Here is an 11,976-nt window from a genome sequence, read left to right on the forward strand (position 1 = left end):
GGTGCATGTTTTGGGTGTATTTTGGTGAGGAAGCGTTGCTGAAACAWTTCTAGAAAAGGCCGCGTGGCCTAATGGATAAGGCGTCTGACTTCGGATCAGAAGATTGCAGGTTCGAGTCCTGCCGCGGTCGRGTTTTTGCTCCCTTAATAACCGATCAGATTGATCTCTTTTTACTCGTTCTGTGCTGTATCCAAATCCAATGTGGTCAAAATCTCATCAGCTTTCTGCAAATGCACTGTTGATTGAAAACTCATGTTTAACTTTATCTCATCTGAAATTTTGGACCCATGCAGCTGATAGGGATTCAAGGAAATTCTTCCCTTGTTCTCCATATACATGTGGATCTAAGCCCAAAATTGAAGGAATTCTCAGCCAATTTTAGTTCAATTTAATTTTTCGGTCAGCACTTTCAATTACACATACACAGTGGCTTTCACGTTTCATAGACACATTGTACAGTTTTTTACAAGTTGTGTGGTAGCCTAATAATGAGTGAAATTTCATGTCCTGGCTGACAGTTTTGTTCGTTAAATATTCCTGTGTAAAGTTTATCCAAAAATAAGATAAGACTATAGAAAAATGTGAAAACCTGTTCCAAACATGAAAAAGAAAAAAAATTGTATAGGTCTTCTGGACGGGTTCTTCTCTAATGAAACGTTTCGTCTCTCCTCCAAGAGACTTCTTCGGTCTGAGAGTTTCAGGCAAAATTCAGGCTTTTTAAGCCCTGCCTCCATGTGACTGATACTCACATCACATGGCTATCGTTGACACCTAATTAACACCTATTGTTAACAGGGGGTGGAGTGATACTGGCAATAGCAGCGCTGTAGGAGAGGGACAACTGAAAACGGAGGCCTCCACCTCTGTTTAATGATGGACGGTCTTTCTTCACAAAAATGGCTTCTTTTACTCCTCTCTCAAACCAACGTTCCTCTCTATCAAGAATGAGAACATCCTCATCTCTGAAAGAGTGACCGCTGMCCTGTAAATGAGTGAAAACTGCAGAGTTCTGGACATTAGATGTAGCTCGTCTGTGTTGGGACATTCTTTTGAACAGTGGCTGCTTTATTTCCCCGATGTATAACTGGGCGCAGTCCTCCTGGCACTCAACAGCATATACAACGTTGCTCTGTTTGTGTCGGGGCACCGGATCTTTGGGGTGAACCAGCCTTTGCCGCAATGTGTTTTGGGGTTTGAAAGCRACTGGGACATCATGTTTAGAAAATAAACGTCTCAGTTTCTCCGAAACACCCGCAACATACGGAAGAACCACTGGTTTGGGTCTGGGTTTGGGGTCTTCATTTTCACCTGAAGGTTGCATGGAATCCTGTCTGTGTTTCCTGTCTGCTTTCAGGAAAGCCCAGTCAGGATAACATGAACTGTAGTCTGTTTTCTGGGTTCAACACTAAACCTAAATCAATCAGCCTACTGTTTAAAATTATTTAACTTATGTGAAGTTTAAAACAACAGTAGATCCAAGTCCAGAAAAGCTTGACAGGAAATGGTGGATGGTTGAGTGAACAATTAACGCTGAACCTTTGAAAATGGAGGCAGAAAATAAGCTGTTGTAAGCTTGTGAGAGATTGGGCAAGTCATATTTGGAGGTCATATTCTAAAATTTATTTATCATTGATAATTCACATCACTGCATTTGGTTGAACATGATAATTATTTTTGACTCCATCCATGCCTGCCTTGTTCCCTTGTTTGTTTTTCTTCCTGCATAACCCAGTCACAAATTTCCAGTCTTTTGTTCTGACCCACCCGCATGCTTCCCTCATTCACATGCTTTAATTAAACTGACAAGGGTGAAAAGACCAAGAGCATAAGACACATTTGTGAACCATCTTGAGGTTGATATTATTATGTTGCTCAGGATATAGTGTCACTGGAACAAGGAAAACCATCTGACCTTGCATTTGGACCCTGTTCTTCACCACCACGCTCTTCCCTAGGTGAATTGCCTGGCTGTGTTCAGGACAGGCTCTTATGCAAAAAATATGTCACAAAATATCCCTCTTGAATCCATCTGTCCTTTTGAGTTGCACTGTTTCCCTCAAAGTGGCTAACCTCTACAGTTTCTTTTGCTTTAGGCCTTCAGACAGGCTGCCATCACAACAGAATATGCACCAATCTGTCTACTGAATCATCCACTTGTCATGTTGTCCATGATCTAATTCATCTGCTGTGTCACTGAAAGGCAACTAGAAATTATTTTTGCCAGTTTTAACATTAACAACTTGAAATCTGATAAAAAATAACTCAGTCTGATTTTTTTTTTCCAGGGAAGAGTTTATCAAAGTAGCTTGAAAACACTTGACGACACTTTTCCAATTCAATTTTCTTTGGAAGAAAATTCAATTAGCTCTTATGGTCATTAATGTTAACTTGAAACTCACGCCTCAAAGATGTTTTATTGGAAAAGTGAAATAAAAAAAATACAGCAGTGTTTTGATCAAGAATTACTAAAGCAGCCTAATTATTTATTGTGTAGAAAAGAAACGAGGTACAGAAAACAGCTCGAAGTGAGACATCTTACCTTTACTGACGTTCTTTGGCTGAGAGAGGCTCTATGATTGGTCCGTCCGCGGCCCTGGTCCTGGATGACGTCAGTGATGGAGCTGGTTGTCAGTAGAGGCAGAGCTCAGGCTGGAGGAGAGGACGATGCAGGAGGAGAGAGGACGGAGGTGGAGCGGAGCGCCGCGGCTCGAGCTGTCTGCGCGGATCGGATGAAAAGACAGAAATATTTCTAATATTAAGAGTAAAATTATTAAAGAATATCCGCCAGGAAACGTCAGCGCAAATTAAAGCCGAGGACGTTTTCTCCTGCGGGCTTCATGCAGCTGAAACAGGTAAGAACAGCATCTGSGATTGGGTCAAATTTCTGCACGAACATCATTTCCACCTGCTTTCAATCTGAGGAAAATAAATCCGTTCAGGGCACTAATAATGAGCGTTTAATTCAGTTCGTCTTTTACACGATTAAACGTTAGATTTAAATAGTTGAAACGCTAGTTTGTCACACAAAAAATGGGTGAAACACAAAAGGTATTTGCTCTTTTACGCAAAARCCCTTGTTATATAAACCTTCAAAATATCAAATAGCTATTTCCCTTTACTTTCTTTCATTATGCTCAGGAATAAATCGATTTTAGTAACAAATTAATCCTTCTGGGGTGAAATAATCTAGTTTTGGAAGAAGTAGGCCAATCCCAACTCTCATTAAAAGTGAGGATTCTTTGCCCTCAAGAGTACAAAAGAGTCAAGAGCAAATTAAGGCATCATTGAAGCTCAGCTCAGTTTGGATAAAATTAAAATAAAAATTAAAAAAATAAAGATTTTTTTCTTTAATTTTTWGAAGAGTCATCTGAAGATTTAAGAGCATCATTTCTTRACCTGAAGATGCTGTCAGGCCCACACACTCCTTTTTATCACATTTGATCCTTTAAAGCCTTTTAAAGAAAACCTTATTTTATTCTAATATATAAAGGTGATATATATGCACACATATTAAAGTTTACATCGAAACAAAGTTAGAGCAATATGTCAAAATAGTGTAAACAAATGAAAGATAAGACAGATTTGTATAAAGTGTTGGGACACACGCTGAGAAAAAGGTATTTTATGAGACTAAAATTTAAATTAAAAAAATGTACATTTAGAACAAACCTTTTCTAATTTAACTAAATGTCGTTGATTTTACATGTTGCATGTTTAAATTTAATYCAAACCACAAGTGATGGTTCTCCTGCAATTAAAAACTACATTTTTGTTGATAAWAAAAGTTGAAGTGTATTTTTTAGCACGTGCAGATGACATCATTGCACAGCTTCTGTTATCATTTAGAAAATAATGCAAGTTTTTTTTCCCTACAGTGAACATGTATTCAGTAAATGTATACATGAATCAGTATTTCTCTCACTGAAATTTAAATAATTAAAAAAAAAAAGATACATCAAACCACCAGCAGGCCTTTTCGTGATGTGACTGAAATAGAGGCCTAATCGTCTTAATTGATTCCTAAAAGAGCAAAAACAACATAATTAATTGATGCACAAGGCTTCCTATTTTTTATTTCATTTATTATTTTCAGTTTTTTTAAGCTGTATTTAAAAATAAAGCCTAATTTAAACCTGAAATGTGGACGTTTTAAGGCCTTTTACCTTCTTCCAGATCATCATGTTGAGCTGCATGTCTGTGTGAGAGAGAGGAGGGGGAGTGGGGAGGGGTCTGTTTTTATCTTTGGTTATCTAGCTGTATGAGTATTAATCTCCTTTCATAAAGCTAGATAACCGAAAGTAGAAATGACTTCCATGTTCAGTCCCAAGAGACGTTACGGTGGAGGAGGCTCCATGTGGATCTTCACAGAAAAGGTGAGATAAAGTTTGATGAAAGTTGTTGTTTTATTTTGTAAATGGATGATAGAGCATCACAAAGGTCCTTAAAGGCGGGGTGTGAAATTTATATGTATGAAACATGTTCAAACAAAAATATAAAGAATTAGCCTGTAAAAAAAAAACCTTCTATAACAGCTTGTTTTTGTCATGTCATGTATAAGCTTTACAAAACGCTGACAATTTGTTCTTTTTACAATATTTATTTATTCTGAGTCTCACAAAATAAATTCTAAACTGTGACTATTAAAAAAACCTTTACAGACTTTACACAAAGTCAGGACTGGTGTGCTCATAAACAATGTTTTTCCTTTTTTCATTAGGAGCACGKACAATCTCACTTTGTTTATTAAAAGAGAAGAAAAGGTCCTGTACAACTTCTAATAATGCAGTGAAGTAGGCTTAAAAAAACATTTGGAGTTTGTATTTAAAGCCGTAGAAAATCTGGAGGCCTTTGGGAAAGATTGTGCCTCGACTCAAATAGTTTGGGGCCGTCCTGTYGACGGGAGCTGAACTTCTCAAACCTGGTACTTCAGGTCTATGTGATGATTACGCTCAGAAGCCTCTAAAAAGCCGAGATGAGCTTTCATTCACTCTGTTAACTTACCCATTGCAGTGGAGCTCGCTGTCAACCCGGGCTAATTACTTCTGGTYKTGGAGATGTGAAAAGGCTCTGGTCCGAGTCTCTTCCAGACTAGTCCACTGTTGTAGCGTGTGAACCCCGTGTGCCTCCCAACAAATGGGACGAAAAACACTTGAGGCTCATGTATGGAATGGTCTCAGGCATCCTTGATTTAACCTTTATAATGTGAGGGATTCTTCTGCAGTAAATACACACTTGTACTCTGAAAAAAAAAAAACATGACCAAAAGGATCTTTGCATGAGCTTCTCAGAGCTTTAAAAGTTTGGATAGTGGGAGGATTTTGAACACTCAATCAGTATCATGTATTGTTAGCTGTGAGGGACATTTTTTAAACTCTTTTAATCTATAATCATTTTTGTTGTAATAATGCATTGAAACGATTAACAGATTTTTGTTTATTTTGTTTGTTTTATTTCATTCTTGCTGCTGCCTTCCATAAAAAAAACCTTGGATTTCTCAACACAACTGTCCTTAAATGAAAAGAAAACAACTGGTCTGGATTTGCTGCCTCTTCCTACCCCGTCCCGTTTTGCCCCACCGATGCCAGCGGAGGCACTTTTCCTGTGCCAGAAGGCGGACAAAGACCCTCCCCAGTTCCCTGGAGTGTACGAGCCCACTCAGAGGAGCCATCTTGGGAGACGTTCGCCACGGCGCCTAAAATGGCTGGGCTGGCACTGGAGGTGAGCTGCATCATGGTTTTTCTGTTGGGGCTTCCAGCGATGGTGGAGTCAGAGAGGTGTTGGGGTGGAGTGTGTGGAGTGTGTAACGGTCGAGGCTGGGGGGGAGGGGGGGTGTTTGATCACGAGGAAGGCGAAGAAGAAGAAGAAGAAGAGTTTCCCCATTTCCTCTGCATTCACACATGGCCTCTCGCTTTTCTTCTGTGCTCTGCTCCTGCTAATTAGCAGTTAAGGGATGATGCGAAGGGGGATGTGGGTGAGGATGGGTGGTGGTGGTTGGTGCTGAAAGGGGTGGGTGGGGGGTGCTGGGTGGAAGCAAAATTAATGAGCTGGCACTGGTTGAAGGAAACCTGCCATCTTCTCTTGTCGTGGTGCTTCTGTCTCCCCTGAAGCACACCAGGCGGTGGCGTGTTTCAGTCTGACAAACAAACCTCATCGGTTAATTCATGCAAAACTGTTTATTTTTTTTCTGATCATGGAAACGAAACATTTCAATCTGTATGTATTAGCATGCAGATATTTGGGACTATATGATTCTGACCAGGACTGATAGAAGAATTCTGGGGCAGTTTGTAAAATATAATCAAATGGGCAGATTTTAATCTCCTTATATCATTCAATATAAGCAATCCATTTATCATTCAAGCCCAATTTGTTTGATTTGTCATTTTTTGTGTGTGTGCAATCTGCAGATGCATGGGTGAAAATGTAAAATACACTCTTCAATGAGTGTTTTGTAGATCAGAAATATGTTTTTTTTAAGAATTTCATGTCAGCCTTTTGAAATTAATTACATCTCTCTACATTGTAATTTCCCCATGACAATGCTGAGCGTTTGATTATAAACTTTACCGTCAACGCAGGCTACAAATGTCACACGTCACCGGTTGAAAAATGACACCTTCTTGCACGAACCTGAGAAAGGCAAAACGACAAATACCGGCGCTCTGAATCTTTGCCAGCATCATGTCTGTAGTTTTGCACATTAACGTTCAGTGTGGGTACGATCTGAGTTCCCCCGTCTGACTCTGGTGGCAGAAAAGCGGGACGTGTGTGTGTGTGTGTATGTGTGTGTGTGTGTGTGTGTGTGTGTGTGTGTGTGTGTGTGTGTGTGTGTGGAGGGCCAACATGTGCAGCTGCGGAGCTCGCGTGTTAATGAACAGCTTCGTGCGTTTTCACATTATCATTCAGCGCTGAACTCTCTCACCCACACACACACACATACACACACACACACACACACGCATGCACACACACACACACACACACACAACCTCGCTTCTATAGCTGCCCCGCCTGACAAACACCCCCCCCATTCCTGTCCACCCATTCCCTTCGAAAAGCCTGCCTTCAACCACCATTGTGGGAACTGGTGGTGCGGCGGGCTTGGGGCTGGGGGGCAGGGTGGGAAAGACCCTCCAGACTAGACATGAGCAGATGCCTGAGACATTAGACTGTCGTGCGGATCACCGGGGTCGGGCCAGCCACTGGCTCTCTAATGTGTGGGCAAGTGCATGTGTGTTTGATATGTGGGTGATGGAAGGGGAGGGGGGTGGCGGAGGAGGAGGGGGCTGGGGGTGTTAGAGCAGACCCTGAAGTGCCACCTGACTGTTCATTAGCCTATTCATGCTACTCCGCATGTCTGAAAAACATGGAGATGCTACATTTTCTGCTAAGTGGCAGGAATTTCCCAGGCACCGGGCGTGCGTTTTAGACACGACGCGCATGTGAACGCGTACGCTGAAAGACAATCGCGCCGTGTGCACGGATTGCATCAGACGTGCAGTAAAAATGTACAGTTTCACAGTTCTAACCGATTCAAATCTGTGCCCCTCATCTGTCATTGTTTATCAACCGTTTTTACGAGAAGGTTGCGGTTTGTGCCCATAAACAGAATCTGCACGTTTGCGTCAGGTAGTAAGAAAGACAGACATCCTAAAATCCCGCAGGACAGTTGGTGGCACACACCATATCCCCGTGAAATGACTCAGCTGAGGCGGCGGGTGCGCCATGGAGCAGCCGAGTGATGTAACCGGCGGATAATGATCATGAATGGGCCTCGTGCTGTARGTGTGCTTCCGTAAGACATGTGGAGCGTGTGCGGCCCGCACGTCAAACTGTTACTTCCTGTCTTTATTCACGTAAAAGACTTCCAGCCGTCTTTATAATTGCGTTTGGGCTGCTCGTCTGTGATGTACAGTGACTTATCGCTTCAGGCAAGTTTGTGAGGAGAGAGAAAGCGTGTAGAGGAGAGCGATGGTGAGGGAACACGGTTAGGAGGAGCAGAAGGGTCGCTTTAAAAGGCAAAAAAAAAAAAATCGGCTTATCAGGGAAGAGTTAATGAAAAAAGAGGCAATTGTGTTCGCAAAAGAGGCGGCAGGTGTAGCACATGGGCAGCCATATTTGAGCTAGCTGGAGCAGGCTAGCTCGTGCAGTGCCATGCTAGCTGAAAGGATCTGGGCACGCAGGAAGAGCGTGCGTGTGTGTGTTTTCAGAGGTTGATATGCAAACTGTAACTACGGCAGCTCGACACAGTGTGGTCATGATTGGAGAGGTGCTGACTGAAGCACATTTGTCAGGAATGTACCTTTATCGATCTAAATTAAACAGTTTTTTTTATTAAACGCAGTATGTGGATGACATAATATAATAGGAATAGAAAAAAATGACCATGCTGTCAGTGTAAACGCCTGCTGGTTGTGATATTCTGTGAGTAAAACTGTAATTTTTAATCTGCTCTGCCACAAAGAGTCTTCAATCAAGATAGACTTAAAAACCAGAGCGGCTGCAGAGCGAGGTCAGCAGCTTTGACACCGAGTCGGAAGGATTTAGGATGTGAACATCCAAGCGTGCAGCCACCATTTTTTTTTAAAATATTCATTCTTCACCTTTCAATCCTTTGTGCTCGCACGCAACTTTAAATTTGACAGAAAAATGTACATCCCCTGTCAAGGAAACGGCAGAGGAACAGATGATTACCCCTCCCTTTCTTTCTGCACTCTTTTACCTGTTATTCATCGTTGCTTTTTTTTCCTCTCTATGTGGGATTTTCAGTGCAGAGAAATTATAATGTTTGACATGATGAAGTGACAGTAGCCGGCGTTCACGTCTCTTTCTGTGTGGGTGCAGCAGCGATAAAATGTTAATACCACATAGCTCCTGGGTTACCATCTCACCATGTGTGGACACCATTAATGTTTCAACGGCTTTGCTGATATATATTTCCATATATAGAAGGCCTGGCTCATAGGTCGCCTTTAGTCTTAGATGAAGCCCAATGTGGGTCAAGCGAGGCTCAWTGGGTCTTTTTTTTTATGCAACTTTGGTTGAGACCAATCTGGAGCAAAGCCTAAAGTTAAGTATATTAGAGGAAGATGGAGAGATGCTCCTACATCCGAGGCTTTTCAGATTACGTCTGCTGGCTGCGGCGTCCCCGACAGAGAGTCCAATGAAAGGAGAGGAGAATTAGGTGACTGAGCCTTTAATACAGAGCAGGAAATAAGGTTGTGGGGTGAAGAGTATAACACAGAATCCTTGATGTGACCTTTAGGTGTCCACGGCAGGTATTCTGATTCTTTTCTCCTTACGGAAAAAAAAAAAAAAAGAATCAGACATCGTTAAAAATCAAGTCAAGTTCAAGTTCATGGGTGCAGTCGCCGCGTCTGCAGCCGGTCTTGGAATTAGGAGCATCTGTGGGCCACCCTGGAGTACAAGGAGACGAGGAAGAGGAGGAGGCGGTGTGTGTGTGAGGAGTACATAGCCTTTGACCTCGCTTAGGGTTGCTATGGTTAGGAGGCCGCTCGGTTCAGTAATGTAAGATTGAAAAGTTCAAATTGTCAGAGCTGTCCAGCAGACATAAAACCCCCGCCAGCCCCTCCATCACCTTCCCCTCCTTTCTATTCACAGTACACGCAGACGCAAACGTAAAACCCATTCGCACCTACTCACAGATGGCACGGGCCAGCTTGGGAATGTTAGCTTAGAGAGAAAGAGAGAGCGAGAAGTGCTTTCCGTTCTGCCGTAACTCATCCGGCCTTTCGGAGCCGCACAGTCTGCTCCTCTTCCTCGCTGCGTTCTGTCGGACCACTTGTCTCGCAGCTCTTGGTCCACACATCCAAACACCCACCAGAGTCTGTGTGTCGGTGAGGACAAACGCCTGTGGGGAAAACTGGTCCCGTGTTGAAAGCTGACATACTTTTGAAGTTTGACAAATGGAATGAGCTTCCTTCCTCGAAATCACGTCAAGTTTTGCTTCGTCTCATCCTGAGATGAAGTTATTCCTCTACAAGCTGCTATCATTTAGCATGTTTTCACTAAGACCAACATAGTTTTTATGATTGGATCAGTAATTAAAACGTCCGCTTAGCATCATCTGACCGTTTTTATATAACAAAATATGCACATATTATACTGTAATTTATTTAACAAAAGTAAATCACTTCAATTAATTGGTGCAAGTAGGGCACTTTAATGCATTTTTAAATTTATTTAATAAGCATGCATATAAACTCAGCTGTTATGTTTGTAAAGCAAAGATTTCTGTTTGTAGCATTTCATATTTGACTCATTTCGTGTCAGAGTGGGCATAATGTACTGGGTGAATGTTATGTACCCCCCCCCACCCCCCCTCCGTAAGAGCGTGTGAGAGTGTGGCCTCATTTAAGGCTGCGTTCATTCAGGGGAGGGGTCCAGGGAATAAAGGAGCGCTTATTTGCATACGCTGCATGCCGTCTGCAAAGAGAGGGGAGCAGCCGAAAAAAAAGATATCAGAGGTGGACAAAGAGGAGGAAGACAAATCCTTCATTGTGGTCTTTTGGTGGGAGAAAAGGGCTCATCTGAATCGGGGAGTGGGTGAAAATTGACAGAGAAAGAGTTTGCGCCGGTTCCCTGCGGGGATAAAAGCGGTAAGCGTTAGAGCCTGAAAATGGAGGAGAAGAACAACATGCAGAGCTCACCCCCCCCCCCCACACACACACACACCCCTCCAAAAACCTTTTACAACACATGAAAAGGAAGTTTATTTTTCAAAAATGTTCCCTGCAATGTTTGATGTGCAAAATCTAAAATAATAATGCACAATAACGATATTGCTCTTGTCAAAACAGGCTAACAAACATTAAGAAAACCACAGAGCAGGTTTGCAGAATTTGCTTCTGTTGTGTTCTCAGTGAATCATCATTTATGGGTTTTATGTGCTATTTAACCCAACGGGGGTTTTGCTGTAAAATGTTGGCTGTTTTAATAACTTGTAAGCTCGTAAATTAATATCATTACTGTAATAAAAGCTTTGTGTTATTGTTCCCACATTTTAATGCAATCCTTTCGTTAAAAAAAATAAAATTGACATTTATCTCTGATTTTTTTTCTTCTCGCCCAAAATAATCCGCAGCATGATTTTGTCATTGCAGAGTGGAAGAGTTTACAGAATTATGTTTGATTACCTTTTCTCTTTTTTCCTTCAGAGTGGGACAAGAACCGAGAGCATCTCTGCACTCAACAGAACCAAACCTGAAGCTGGTCAGACCTGCAGGACCCTCATGGACTGAAGGGGGGGAGGGGATTAAAAATATGTTTTGTCACCTGAAAAACTCATGTTTAAATAATGCAACAATGTGCCTGCATATGTTTGTTAAAAAAATTCATTTATATTGCACTAAATAATTCATCTTTGCTGTTGCAGCTAATTAATGTTTTATTAGTGGCTGATTAGCATTCTTCTTTGTAAGTTATAATATTTGGACCCACAAAATTATGACCACAAGTTACTGCTTTAAAATGTTCTCTAAGTAATTATTGCTTTTTTTAAATTGTCTATGGCGTGTGTTTCAGTTCAGGATTCTTCCATTGCAAGCCAGCTAATGTTTTATTAAAAATCTCTGTATTCCTGATGAATTGTTTGATTTAAAGGTTAAATTAAAAAAAAGCTAAACTAACGCATGTGTGTTGCATATTCAAGACCTTGCCTTCATTTTTTTCTTCTTTTCTTTCCACATCGAGGGATTCACATGGTAATGTGCAGAAGGGTGGTGTGAGAACGCGTTGAAGTGACCCCTCATTAAGTTTTAATTAGGAGGAGCAGACAGAGCAACGTGTGCTGAATCACTGAGGCAAAGAAAAGTTCATCAGCTGCAAAACTCAGCACAGAATCCCTCCAAACCTCGCTGGTAAATTACATTAAAACACGATAAAACAATTTTATTGTGCCTTTTATCGAAAATCTGAGAACTTTTTTTTTTTACATTGAAATGGAATAAAAGTAAT

The 11,976-nt window shown here is 41.5% G+C and overlaps 1 non-coding gene across 1 annotated transcript; it reads left to right on the forward strand.

The window, feature by feature from the left end:
* Positions 1–57: 57 nt before the first annotated feature.
* trnar-ucg (transfer RNA arginine (anticodon UCG)) lies at positions 58–130 on the forward strand. The gene has a single exon. It is a non-coding gene; the product is annotated as a tRNA-Arg (tRNA).
* Positions 131–11,976: the final 11,846 nt, after the last annotated feature.

This window comes from Austrofundulus limnaeus, unplaced genomic scaffold (genome assembly GCF_001266775.1).
Source record: "Austrofundulus limnaeus strain Quisiro unplaced genomic scaffold, Austrofundulus_limnaeus-1.0 Scaffold31, whole genome shotgun sequence".
NCBI lineage: Eukaryota > Metazoa > Chordata > Actinopteri > Cyprinodontiformes > Rivulidae > Austrofundulus > Austrofundulus limnaeus.